The sequence below is a fragment of the Aythya marila genome (genome assembly GCF_965140915.1).
Source record: "Aythya marila genome assembly, chromosome: 11".
Classification (NCBI taxonomy): Eukaryota; Metazoa; Chordata; class Aves; order Anseriformes; family Anatidae; genus Aythya; species Aythya marila.
Window position 1 is genome coordinate 7729881 of NC_139052.1, and position 15069 is coordinate 7744949.

At 41.8% G+C, this 15069-nt stretch overlaps 1 long non-coding RNA gene across 1 annotated transcript; it reads right to left on the reverse strand.

Moving 5' to 3' along the window:
* Positions 1–11501: 11501 nt before the first annotated feature.
* On the reverse strand, positions 11502–14844 carry LOC309882480. Its single transcript, XR_014318297.1, has 3 exons — positions 14657–14844; positions 13216–13306; positions 11502–11802 (listed from the first exon to the last, which is right to left on the reverse strand). It is a non-coding gene; the product is annotated as an uncharacterized lncRNA (long non-coding RNA).
* Positions 14845–15069: the final 225 nt, after the last annotated feature.

Here is a 15069-nt window from a genome sequence, read left to right on the forward strand (position 1 = left end):
TTTCCAAGACAGTCTCAATCCTGGCTTCAAAGTATAGAAGGAGACCCTAAGAAAGCCCCTAAGATCATGAAGTTTCAAGGGACAGGAGACCGTACATAGTACCTCTGTTAGCTCTGTGCTAGCACCTCTGTTAAAAGGGAAGCAATCCCTCCCAATGACTGTATGTCTCTCAAGTCCCAGTCCCCTGGCTTTCCTTCTTCCAAGCTTTGCTTGGACTAAGGCAAATTTCTAGTGTTCAGCTCCACAAGACCCATTTTTCCATCAATGATTCCCTATTATTACATTATTTACCAGTTTTAAATGCATCACTTGGTACTCCCATCAAATGCACTTTTAATCTTGGGCAATAATGAGAAAGGTATGACAATGAAAAAACCATCTGCACTTCTGTCTGCACTATCCAGTCTTTTTCTAAAACTGTTACTAATGATCCCTTATTTTTAGCAACCACATTTAACTCTTTATTCTCCTCAAGTCCAGACATTATACTAGAATTATGACCAATTTCCCTGACACTATTTTTGCATTATCTTTTTTTGGAATGCAGTGCCAAGGACAAGACTTAACAGTCAGCATTACACTATGATATCTACCTAGGGTTTGTTCTTAACCACTTCTCCACAATAATGGATAACTAGGGATCATTACATAAAATTGGATTTATATATGAAATATGTCACTTAACTGTGTTTTGCTTTAACTGCTTTTTTTTTTTTTTTTTTCTTTCCAGCAGACATTGCTAACATTGGCATGTCTTTCCGTTGCCATGGCAATGAAAGGAGTCTATATGTTTCTGGATGTGAGTCAAATCATTTTATACAGAAACAGGCCAACAATTAGAAGAATAAATACTGGTTTGTTCACTGGTGGCAATTAAACAATGGTTTAAGGGGGGAAAAAAAGGAAAGAGACCAAACCAACAGTATAAGACACTGAACATATGCTCCTTGATTGGACAGAGGACATCAAACTGCTATTTGTGACCTCATCTTGCAATTAAGTCCGTGTGGGTAGAACTTTGTCAGTTTGAAGCATTATTGAAATCAGTGATTTGCTTGTGCAGTTATGTAATGAGAGCAGGACCCAGATTTGTCCAAATAAATGTTGCTCTTATTGTTCAGAAATAGACAGGAAGAGTCTTCTATTATATACTCATCTCAGTAAGGAAAGGTCATGAAACAATCATTTCTCTGTGAGGGCTCATTCACAGACAAGACAGACATTTCTTGGCCATTGAATTCACGATTCACACAAGGCAAAAGAAAAAAACACAGTTGAGTTTACCAATCAAGGGCAAGAAGGCAAGGGGAGGAAGATGTCAGTCACTGATCAGGTGTGGAAGAAGCAGTTACAAAGAACATGAAATATGAAAAGAATAAGAAACATGACTAAAGCCAGCCTACACCGATCTATCAAGCGTCCAGAAAAACTGACTAAACTAAAAATACCAGTCACCTATGTCTTCTATATGTTACTCATCGTAATGCTTGCTCTTTTCCTGTGGATCCAAGGTATATGAGGGAGGCTGTTATTAGAACACTTCGCCTGTGCAGGCATGCCAAATGTGGAGGCATTGATATATATGCATCTGCGTCACTCAGTAATTTCATCTGACTCATATTTTGGAGTGGCAGTTCTTCTGCATGGCACTTCCTGTTCATTCCCAGCTGAGCCATATGAACTGCTGTTTGTTAGAAAGTAATCTACAGCCACATCCTCGTGGCCAGCTGGCGCTTACCCCAACACAAATCCATCATTGCCACACAGTCAGCACTTTTCAGAACTCAGGGTTGCAGGCGGCTGTGTCACTTCCCTTATTATTCTGTGGATCCTAACACACTGTGAAATACAGAGTAGGAGCCAGTCTGGAGTAACCTCAGGTTTCGGATCCAATTCCATCTATCACCATCTCTTCCTTTCTTTATCTAGTTGGCACATTTTTCAAACTGTTACAAGCCAGTCTTTGGGAAACACTGTTCTGCACCTCAAAAATGTCTCCACCAGGCCAAAATAAGAAACTTGTCAGAACAAATGGGAAAAACACATGGGAAAAAGGAGGAGTTTGCTCTTGTTATATATGGAGTAGTAATTCGTGTTGAGAAAATGGTTGATATTAATAAAGAAGGGGGAGATTTGGGAATGTGGCCATGGGGGTTGGAAAGCCCCGTGGTTGAGATAATATTAGACTCTTAATGACGAGGCCATCAGGAATATAAAAGAGTTTAGAGGGAACAAAGAAGGGTGATTCAGGAGACTCCATGCAGTCTCCGGGTTTCTTGTTCTCCAGATGGTTCTCTTGTTCTCCAGCCATTAAGGCATGGATGTTTCTGGGTGTTTGCTGTTGTTGTTACATTCAAAGTTGTTTGACCAATGAAAAGTTGTTTTGAAAAGAACTGCTGTGGAGAGAAGGGTATAAGAGGGGAGCCTACCCTCAAGATAAAAAAAAAAAAGGCAACATGATGAAGTTATGTCATCAATAAAGAAGCAAGAAAAAGAAGGGAAGAGGAACAGGCTAGCAGAACGGAGACCAGGACGGGAACAGGCACTTTGATTGCCTCATGAAGATAAGTTCGGCCAGACTCAGCAAACCGCTCAGAGAAGCTGGTACAGAAAGTCGCTGGAAAAAGGCGCACTGGAGCTGGAGAGAAGCTCGAGCTGAGAGAAGCGGAGCCGTGCACACAACTGCCTCTCGCTGGTAAGCAGCTGCGCGTTATGGGGAATCATACATCCTTAGGAGCAAAGACTGTCCTGGTAACCTTACAGCTTATTCTCCTTATTAACAATTGGACAGTTTATGAGCCTGAAATATGGGACCAAACTGAGGTCAAGGTGTGGGACTCTGCAACTAAAAACGACAAGGTTGCAGTGGGATTGCTCGGCACCTGGCGAGCAGTCTCTGAGGCCTTAAAGAGCCGTGTGGGACCACAGTCAGAAACGTGTGGTTTGCCAGACAGTGAGGGAGCTGCGGGCTCCTTTACTGACCCGACTGCTACGCCATGGGCCCCTCTGCTGCTACAGCCATCGCAGGCCTTTGCTGTTCCGCCCCCTGTTGACCTGAACGTGCCTTTTGACCCAGGCCTATTGGCCTTGAAAAGGACATGGATGTGCTTTTCTTCAATCTGGGAAGAACGGGATACATAAGGCCTGAAGACCGAGTTGCTTGACAACTTAAAACGAGACATATTGTTCACAGGGAATGGAAAATGGAGACCGTTAAGTCATGGAACTTAAAGGATTGTTTGTTACCTTTTCTGATTTTACATATGTATAGGCATACTCGAGTTTAGTATGTAAAGCAATGTTCTGTATATTTAGAATGTTTGGTGTTCGTGTGTGCATGTTGGTGGAGCCTAGACTCCCCGCACACCCAGCGCTGTTTACTTGCCTTTTATACCTTTTAGAAATATTTGTTTTATAAATATTACAAAATTCAGATTGAGTTGAGACCTCATTTATAACACACTGGAAGATAATGAATGAGGATGTAAAGGGGGAAATAAAAGGATTATACCTGAACAATTGAGTGATATTAAAATTTGTACACAAGACAAATTCCAAGCTAATCTATGCACATGTACACAGTATAGAGGCAGAAGTTTTAGAATTTTAAACAGGTTAGTAACTCAAATCAGCTCCATATGACAGCATCCAGTGCACAGCCAAAATGTAGCTTAAATACCATGCGATAATAATTCTACACATAAAGACATTAGAAAAGAGTTAAACACTAAATGACTCATGGTCAAAGTACTCTTCATAGGATTGCCTCTCCCCAGCTGTGTTCTTATCAATTGTTCACAATGTCTCTAGGGCTTTATAAATGAGTTTTGTTTCTCTTTTTAAGAACCACTGTTGCACAACACTACAATTGTCTCAACTTCATATTCCTTTAGCAATACAGTTAAGAAAAAGAACAGCACTTGTTACAACTGCTTCCCCTCCCCTCCTCTTCCTGTTGTCTTTCCTGCTCAGTGACCAAGGCAAACTGAGACCTCTGGATGGAAAGGAGGCAAGATAGAAAGGAGCTCTAATGTCACCTTTGAGCTTACTACTGGAGTCAGGCAGATGCAAACAGACAGACTACTTGTCCCTTTGCATTCAAAGCAGAGGGGTTATCCAGCTATCATGGCCCTGGAGCTACAGAAGCAAACAGACTGGTTAGTCTTGGCAGGACACTGGGGGTGTACTGGAGGACTGCCAAATATAGTACGCAAGAGATGTGTGCCTGTACACATTAACTTAATGCACAGTAAACCCATGGCTGTTCCAAAAAGGCACAGCCACAGCATTTCACAAGTTAATATTTACTAAGATTTGCATCACACAAAACTGGAATCAATAGCAAAATACAATTCAAACTGTTTCTAGCCAGCACGAGAATTCAGTTTTGTTTCAAGGAAATTTTAGAGGGTGAAAAATGTAAGGAAGAGTTAAACTTTACATGGTCATAACCACAGCACCAATCTACGGTCCATACTCATAAGGAGGAAAAAGAGTAGTACCTTAATTAGTCTATCCACAGGGCTTGGGTTAGGCAGAAAGCTCCACCCACACACACACCTAAAGGCCATCTGACCCATCTAACCTTGAGTAAGTCTCCTACTGATTTATTCCTCCTTGAAATGGGTAAAATGTTCCTACTTGGACATATAATTTGCCTTAAACAAATTACCTTTCTCCAACAAATGCAAAATATTAAGCTTTACCATAATTCTTTCATACAAGGTCCCGTGCATGATATCTTTCAGCAAGAGGTAATATAGTTTTTGTGAGACCATAGCATTATTTTTTATAAGAATAATATTAACCCCAGGAAAAGAAGCACTTCTTATACTTGTGACTGTTTGTTCTTCTTTTCAGAATATTTGTGCATACAGGTGGTGAAGTTATACTCAAAGGTAAAAACATCCAAAGGTTAGTTTTGTCAACACCCGGGTAATCACACCACATGAAACCTGAACACCTGAAAGATACTTTAACGTATCTTGTCCATACACCATATTCTATAACATTGGTTACTATTCTTAAAAATGACAATGTATTTTCTTTAGCTCATTCCTCATATTAAAAAAAAAATGTTCCAAATATTACTCTACTTCCATTCCAGCACTCCCTTCTGCACTTGAGCAACAAAACCAAGTCATTTTTACCTATCATCTTTTGAAGCTGACAGACATATCATTTCCTCACTCATGCTCTACTCAACCAATTCACTAGACCATATTTATTTTTCTTTTCCTAACAGTAATTCACTCAGTTCCCTAACTTTTTTTTTTTTTTTTTTTTTTTTGACTCTTCTTTGGTTTCTGTCAGTTCAGTGGTATTTTTCTAGTGTTTAATGGGAAGTAAATATTCTAACTGCTGTCTGGAAGCTGCACAATGAGAAATTATCATCTTTCTGCTGTCGTGAATGAATGACCACTGTGTAAGGCTAAAAGCAGTTTTTCTCTTCCCATTGTTTTCATGTTTCCTCTCATTCCATTGTTCTCATTCATTTTTTTTCCAGGAAGCACCACAAACACACGTAATACCCTCCCAAACTTTTCACTTTGAGATCTGAAAATGTTTTCCAAGAAAGAATCATCTTTCCTATATATGGGGAAAACACAAGGTATAAAGAAAATACTTCTCTCTTTCCAGCATGTCTAACGTAGCCTGCCTTTCACCTCAGCACATTGCCCAATACTCTGCTTCTACAAGAAAACACCTGTTTATGCTGGTCTTTTTAGAATAAGATTGGTTCAAGCACTGCTTTTTTTCTGTTCCACGTGGCTTCCCTAGCTGCTGCTACCACAATACCATGTTGTTGCTGGGCAAACGAAGTGCCTGCTCATAGAAAGCAGACATGGAGATATAAAGGTCACCTTCACAACGAAGAGTGGAAAGAAATCTTTCACATGGAGCACTGTCAACATGCGCATTTCAGAAAATTAAAAAAAGAGCCCGAGTCGGATGAAACAACTTTTCCAAGACTGCTCTGCAGTTTCAGGGTTTAACTCGGAGCAGAGCCAGCACAACTCCCATCTACACAACACAATACCAGGCTTTAACCCAAAAGCCCAGAGGTACTTCTCACATGTGCCTAAATTGGTATGTGCCATAATGTCCTGGACTTTACAGGAACAGCCCACAGATATTTTCCTCTGCCATGGTTGATTGGGCCCTAAATCATCCAGAAAAGAGATAAACCAAAACAGTTACATTGTAAAACACTAATAAACTGTTCATCCAATTAACAAGTTAGTGAAAGACTAATACAGGTTTGCTGATTATGGGTAACCTTGTCTGTCACAATCTACTTATGCTGTTAAATGACTAGGATTAATGCAATTTGCATTAGTAGAGGTCCTTCTTTCTATCGTCTGTTCTTGTACAACTGGTTAAAAGTACACTGCTGTCTTTACAACTGCATTTACTTAGAACACCTCTGTGCTCCTGCTCACACGAACACAAAAATACCACCCAAAACCCAACCAACCCTAGAATCAAACAGACAACAATCTGAAGTCAAGACAAACATTAGTTTGTACAACTTGAGGACACAAGTTCACTTGGTCTGTTTAAACATTAAAAAAATATATAAATAAACACTCTGCTTTTCTGAAATCAGTGACAGAGCTGCCAGCAACTATTTCTAATTTTTCTTGTATGATGTGAATTAAAGAATTAACTCAAGCCTGAATAATCATCCAGCTGAGGAAGGTCAGAAACTGAGATGGAAACCTGTCTATTGCTTCTCAAGAATGAGATAGAGAGCTTTTTATGTATATATTTTAATAAAGTGTTTCTGGTCTCTGTGTGTTATGGATGAACAACAAATGCACGTTTGGAGGGTTTATAGTGACAGGTCCAGGACAGAAAAGGCCAGAAGTGCAACTTTCTGTGGATGTGCCTTAGAAGAGAATACATGCTCTGAAAGACACATTCTGTCCACTTAGCTGGCGATGCTAAATTACCCTACCTCATCATGATGAGCAGCACTTTTTGAAGGATATAACCAGAGAGCAGACACAGTCTGCCTGGCTATGGGAGAGCAGTAAGTACAATGAGGAAGAGGAGAAAAGGCAATGAATGGTATCAAACTCCTGCAGACAGTCCAGTTGATGGCCAAGATAATTTTTCCCAAATTCATCTAAAAGTGAAAAAGCCAGTAAAATCCTATAAAACATTTTCAGGCAGATACAGCAAACAAATACAGATGATATTTTTTTCCTTTAATTGTATCTTCTCTTGTAGGTTGATGTGTTTTCCTGGTCTCACTCAGGATGTGGTGTAACTAATCCCCATGCCCAAACATTGCATTAAGGGGCAAGCATGTGGCTGGCTACGCTCCATTTAATCCTCCTCCTTGCCTCCCTCAAACCCCCCAGTAAGCAGCAGCTGATTACTGAACAAGTTTTTCTTGCTGCTATTTTTAATTCCCTCAAGCTGCCTATTTTTCTTCCTTGCCAAGCAGTAGGAGTCATCTAGCTCCTGAAAGGTCTTAAATAGCTGCTGGATGCTGCTGGCCGGGATGCAGGTCCAGAAGGTGCTGTCCTGTCACCGCATGGAGCAAGGCACCAGAGCCATGCCCAGGCACCAGAGCCTGCCCACCTGGCAGCAGGCTGGGAAGCAGGCCGGCCAGACCCAGCCTGCGCGCGCAGCCTAAGTGCCCAGTCGAACATACCTACATGCCATTTCATGGGGTAGCTGCATACTGGTCACTGGCCCTACTTCTTACCCACTTCTTCCACTTCCAGAAGGTTTCAGAGTCACATTTCTGAAAAAAAATGTAAGGTCCAAAGGGAACTATTCCTCATACCAGTTTGTCCTTTGATTCATGGAGACAAGCTGCTCACTTCAGGGGGTTTCAGCTACTCTTAAATTTCCCCACTTCAGTTCAGACTGAAATCTCAGAGAAAGCACTGGCAGGATCAGTGTCCTAAAACCAGAGCTGCTGTTTTATCTTCAGAGCCAGCCTCCTTTTATCAGATCTCACCAGCAGCTGCAACAATGTACACTTGGTCAATAGCTTCCATCAGACCAGTACAGCTACAGTGGAAGGCCTCATTCAGTACAAGCTGAACATGAGTAGAATAGGATCTAAATTTTATGTGACGTTTGATTTTAAATATTGCTATAAATGCAATTACAATACAAAATAAAAAGAATGTACATATTCCACAATGAAAAACATGAAAACAGACAGGAGCTGGTAAAACTGTTTGAAATATTATCAAAAAGCTAAGAAAGAAAAGAACAAGACATTCACAAAGAAAGTAACGTAGCCAAGAACAATTATCCCATATATTTTTTCCCCTCCAACTTCCAAAGCCTGTAAAACAACAGACTTATTACTGAAATAGCAAAAATGTAAACACCAGGAGTACACAAATTCAGTCAAACCCCATCCTACATTTCTTTCTGAATTTCCTCCAAATGCAATATCTCTAGATAGGTAGTGTTAACTCAATTTAATTATGTGATCACACGGAAAATAAAATTAAGAACCTTGCACTCCTCTTCCCAGGAACAGAACTGAACTACTGCAAAACCTTACTTTTAGTAGTTTCCTAGTGGTTTGTTTTGTTTTGTTTTTTAACAAAACCTTGGCATTATTCTAACAAAACAAAGAAAGAACAAAAGAAACCAGTTCTGCTTCAAAATTAAAAGTAGGTCTACTATACAGAGATATTTGGCTAGATGAACAGAAAGTTCTGCCCACTGAACAGAAAGGACTTCAAAGGGCACCTGGTTCAGTAAGGCAGGGTCCCGAGGAACAGTCTATCAATAGTCCAGATAATCTATACATTTAGGATGGGATGCAAGTTATCTCCATCTGAACGCTCAGGACACCATTCTCATACACAGAATCACAGAATTTCTAGGTTGGAAGAGACCTCAAGATCATCGAGTCCAACCTCTGACCTAACGCTAGCAGTCCCCACTAAACCATATCCCTAAGCTCTACATCTAAACGTCTTTTAAAGACCTCCAGGGATGGTGACTCCACCACTTCCCTGGGCAGCCTGTTCCAATGCCTCACAACCCTTTCAGTAAAGAAGTTCTTCCTAACATCCAACCTAAAACTCCCCTGGTGCAACTTTAGCCCATTCCCCCTCGTCCTGTCACCAGGCACGTGGGAGAACAGGCCAACCCCCACCTCGCTACGGCCTCCTTTAAGGTACCTGTAGAGAGCGATAAGGTCGCCCCTGAGCCTCCTTTTCTCCAGGCTGAACAAGCCCAGCTCCCTCAGCCGCTCCTCGTAGGACTTGTTCTCCAGGCCCCTCACCAGCTTCGTCGCCCTTCTCTGGACTCACTTGAGCACCTCGATGTCCTTCTTGTAGCGAGGGGCCCAAAACTGAACACAGTACTCGAGGTGCGGCCTCACCAGAGCTGAGTACAGGGGGACGATCACTTCCCTAGCCCTGCTGGCCACACTGCTTCTTATACAAGCCAGGATGCCGTTGGCCTTCTTGGCCACCTGAGCACACTGCTGGCTCATATTCAGCCGACTATCCACCATCACTCCCAGGTCCTTCTCTGCCTGGCAGCTTTCCAACCACTCCTCTCCCAGCCTGTAGCTCTGCTTGGGGTTGTTGCGCCCCAGCTGCAGGACCCGGCACTTGGCCTTGTTGAACTTCATGCAGTTGACCTCAGCCCATCGGTGCAGCCTATCCAGATCCTCCTGCAGAGCCTTCCTACCCTCGAGCAGATCGACACACGCACCTAACTTGGTGTCATCTGCGAACTTACTGATGGTGCACTCGATGCCCTTGTCCAGATCATCGATGAAGATATTAAAGAGGACCGGCCCCAGCACCAAGCCCTGGGGAACACCACTAGTGACCGGCCTCCAACTGGATTTGACTCCATTCACGGCGACTCTTTGGGCCCGGCTATCCAGCCAGTTTCTAACCCAACGAAGCGTGCGCCAGTCCAAGCCAAGAGCAGCCAGTTTCTTGAGGAGAATGCTGTGGGAAACGGTGTCAAAAGCCTTGCTGAAGTCAAGGTAGACCACATCCACAGCCTTTCCCTCATCTACCAAGCACATCACTTTGTCATAGAAGGAGATCAGGTTCGTCAAAGCAGGATCTGCCTTTCATAAACCCATGCTGACTGGGCCTGATGGCCTGCTTGCCCTGCAAGTGCCACATAATGACTCTCAGGATCATCTGCTCCATGAGCTTTCCTGGCACTGAGGTCAAACTGACAGGCCTATAGTTTCCCAGGTCTGCCCTCCAGCCCTTCTTGTAGATGGGCATCACGTTTGGTAGCCGCCAGTCAACTGGGACCTCCCCCGATCGCCAGGACTGCTGATAAATGATGGAAAGCGGCTTGGCCAGCTCCTCCGCCAGTTCCCTCAGTACCCTTGGGTGGATCCCATCTGGCCCCATCGACTTGAGCACATCCAAGTGCCGTAGCAGGTCACCAACCAGTTCTTCGTGGATAGCGAGGGCCACATCCTGCTCCCCATCCCCTTCCACCAGCTCAGGGTACTGGGTATCCAGAGAACAACCGGTATTGCCGCTAAAGACTGAGGCAAAGAAGGCATTAAGCACCTCCGCCTTTTCCTCATCTCTTGTAACAAGGTTTCTCCCCACATCCAGTAAAGGATGGAGATTCTCCTTAGTCCTCCATTTTGCCTTGACGTATTTGTAAAAAGATTTTTTGTTGTCTTTAACGGCAGTAGCCAGATTGAGCTCCAGATGAGCTTTGGCCTTTCTAATTTTGTCCCTGTACAGCCTCGCAACATCCTTATGGTCCTCCTCAGTGGCTTTTCCAAAGATTATAAACCCTCTTTTTTCTCCTAATCTTAAACTGCAGCTCTCTGTTGAGCCAGGCCGGTCTTCTTCCACGCCGGCTCGTCCTTGGGCACGTGGGGACAGACCACTCCTGTGCCATTAAGATTTCCTTCTTGAAGAGCGCCCAGCCTTCCTGGACCCCTCTGCCCTTCAGAACCGCCTCCCAAGGGACTCTACCAACCAGTGTCCTGAGCAGCTCAAAGTCAGCCCTCTGGAAGTCCAATGCAGCGGTTTTACTGGTCCCCTTCCTGGCTTCTACAAGAATAGTGAACTCCACCATTTCGTGGTCACTCTGCCCAGGACAGCTTCCGACCACCACATCTCCCACCAGTCCTTCTCTGTTTGTGAAGAGAAGGTTTAGCGGGGCACCACCCCTGGTAGGCTCACTAACCAGCTGTGTCAGGAAGCTATCTTCCACGCTCTCCAGAAACCTCCTAGACTGCTTTCTCTGGGCTGTGTTGTGTGTCCAGGATATGTCAGGGAAGTTGAAGTCCCCCACGAGAACAAGCACCGACGATTTCGCAACTTCTGTCAGCTGCCTGTAGAACTCCTCATCCGTCTCCTCATCCTGGTTTCGCAGTCTATAACAGACCCTGACCAGGACACTAGCTTTGTTGGCCTTCCCGACAATAATATTCCAATACACGGAATATTAACAAATCAGTAATAAAAATTCTGGTGTATTAACTCATAGGTGTGGATTTATTTATTTCCAAATTTGAAGAACTTGGTGAAAAACAGAATTCTTCCTTCAACTCATTTCCCTAGAACATTTGGTATACCTTTTCCTAAGGTGAGATTTCCCTAGCAAATAAGTGTCGGTCTTCAAGATGTGGTGCCTCCAGCGTTCCAACAGTTCAAAACACCATTTTGAAGTTTCCCTTAAATGGCATCACCTGAAGAAATGTGTAGGTAATCTCACTTGAGGAAATCAGCATAACATCAGTATTGGCTGTACTGCCTTTTACATTCAGACTTGAAGATTTCTGCAGGCTAAAATTGCAGTTTTGATCAGTCACTGAAAAAAAAAAAGTTCTAACCAACATAACAGAAATATTCAAAAAATCCCAAGTGTGAGAAGGAATGTGAAATTCTACCAGATGACGACTGTTGGCAGTAAATTCAACAAAAGTTAATTTCTCTGCTCCCTGTTACAGAGCGCTGAACACCATTATCTTGAGACACACACAGCACAAGACAGCTGCTAGTATAACAAGACATCATTTAAAAAAATCTCATTTTTCTTTCTCTATATACCTTCCTTTTTTCTTCCTCTCATTCCTATTCCTAAAATTCTTTAATTTAAATGAGTATTAGCCAAATTACAATTCTTGATTTTTTCAGTGCCAAGTGAAGAGCAGCCTGTAATTCCTGTGGACTAGTTTGTTGTTATGAACTTACTAAAGAATATCCTTGAACACCTGAGAATTTATTTTGTATTATAAAGCACTCTCCAAAATTCAGTAACAAAATTTTATTAAATATAGATATTAATCACTGGAATTTTAAACAAGGTCCATCGTTGCCGAACTTCCCAAGGTAAAATTAAATAATATCGTAGGGAAGTTATACTGTCTCTCATTCCAAGTTTCTCAGTAATTAAAAAAAAAAAAAAAAAAAAAAGAATAAAGATACGCAATTAGTTGGAACAGTTAAATGCGGCCTTGAAACATTTTTTAATGCTAATTGATAAATGGCCATAGCATCTTGTCATCTATCCACGGAAAATCCTAATGAGCTACCACAAATATAGAACAGCTACCTTCAGTACTGTATTTAGATAGAAGTGAGGGGTTTGTTTGTTTAAAATTAATCAGCATGGTACTTATGAGAATGCTTCCAATTTAATAGCAAGAGAGCTGGTTTTCGCCTAGCCTAGATGTGTCTATCTTTCACATGGTGTGTTGTCAACTACAGATAACAGAAGTGACTAAAATAATAATCCATTCAGACAAAGTGCTTGGGAGAATCCATGATCCCCAGTTAAACTCAATTGGTTCAGTAATGTGGATAATAGTAAAAATTCTTTTTTTCCTCTTTCCTTCCAAAGGAAGTAGCTGACAGTGCAATTTAATTTGTTCAGAATATGTTGTGAGTCAGCAGTTTTGCTCAGGCTTCTTACAAAAGCTTCCAGTGTTAGGTTGCTTCATTTTATTACTTTAGGGCTGTCTTCATTTTTAAAATAGAGCCCTGTTTATGTGCAACATAAGCAGTCACAGAAATGATTAATAAGCATAGAGAAGATAAATCAAAAGACAAAACAACAATACAATCATCAGTACTGACTGATGATTTTTCCCCCATTATTTAAATAACCAGCCAGCATGACAAAAAAGGAAACATGAGAAGGTGAAGGAGGTGCCAAAAGGAAAAGAAAAATTTAGAAAGGAAAATTTTTTGAGTTGAACTAGAAATTCACTAGGTCAAATACCTTGTCCAGCTGAAGATCTCAAAGGTCATACTCTGTTATCACATGTAGAGTTTATCACATTGATATACAATTAGATATCTGGTGTACCTGTCTTTGAAGAGAAGCAGATGCTTTAAGATCATTTTTGGTCATGCTTTGTGTGATCTGAGTTGGAATGCTGAGATAAAAGCATACATTAAGATATATTAGCTTGTAAAAATCCTGTTTAGCTTATCCTATACTTGTGATTCTTGACTGATGCTGACTTGGCTGTTCACAGCACAAACTACCAGAAAAAAAAAATAAAAATTATAACTCCTCTACACAACACCTGAGAATTGTGTCCTCTTGCAAGCTGGAAATCAGAAGTATTACAAAAACAAGCATTAAACAGGTATTGTAGCAGACCTGAAGCCCATACGTATTCTTAGCTGCTTACTTTCAAATACAATCAAAATGCAAGATTAGGTAAATTCTGTGAATAAATAGGAAAAAATCTATATACACCTGGATAGGCTGTTTGAACTGCTTGAAGCTAACTACAAAAAAAATATCAAATAGCTAGAAGAACCGTGGATAAGTAGGTAATTCAACTGGAGTAGAATAAGAACATAAGATCTTGTTATTTCATGGCCGTAAATGGCCTACAAATTCTTAGCAGGCAGTAAAAAAAAATAAAAAATAAGCTTTGATATGGGAGAAAGAAAAATATTAGGAGTTAGAGCACTGGAGAAATTCTCAAAAACAAATACAAGCCTTCACTGTCAGCAGTACAGATAAGCATATGCCCAGTAAAACAAACAGATGTCACCAAACACACAGAAAAGGACAGGATACATCAGCTTTATAAGGGAAATATACAACAAGAAGAGGAAATATGACAACATCAAGTGTGGATGCACTGGTCAACACTAGGAAAATAAGCAGGTAAAGTATAAGAAGTCAAAAGTTTTCATAAAGATGCAACACAGGGAAGCCAAAAAGTATATAACATCACAAAATTTGAGAGGTTCAATAGGCACAGCTTAGTAGCAATGAAACCATTCTTTCAGGCAGAGTACAGGAAGAGAAGGAAGATTATGATGAAGCATACAGTATCTTAGAAGCTACAAAAAAAAAAAAACAACTATAAAATTTAACATGGACTCCAAGAAACAAGCAAACTATCGCCGAGACAGGTGAATAAAAGTCTGTCCTTTAGTGCATGTTAATGTAGCCTGGAATTAAATATGGAAATCCTTTATAGTTTTGAATAGGAGCGAGTTCGTGCAGTACTGAATACAGGTGTTAAAATCAAAGTCCAAGCTATGAAATAAAACATACCACCAAGACAAGCACCAGGGTGCTAAGTTGAAACAGGGTGACATGGGAAGGACAGAAGCTATCTCATTTCTGTTGCTGTGGGGTGTCACTGAGGAAGAAAAACAAAAAAAAACCAACTATAATATTAGAAGATACAAACCACGATTGTGCCTCAGGAAGATGGACGAGCCCACACTCACTGCAACCACCTTCATCTCCCTCAACTTTGCTTCCACTACATGACACGCTGATCCTACCCCAACAACCCCAGCCATCCACCAACATCTATGTAAACTCCCCTGCCTCCATAACCCACAAGCCTTTCTCCCCTTTTTGATGGGCATAGTCCAGTTTCCTCTCACCCTTTCTCCCCTTTTTGATGGGCATAGTCCAGTTTCCTCTCCTGCCCACCACCATCAGAGCCAGCCCATGTGCAAAGCACTGCAAGGCCAGCCAGCCTCCCACCAGAGCCCTGCCAGCTGGCCTCTGCTCAGCACCCTCAGCAGCATCGGCTGGCAGCCACCGCCTCGCACTTGGTGGGGGGACATCTGCTGTTGTGGCCCAGCATGGAGG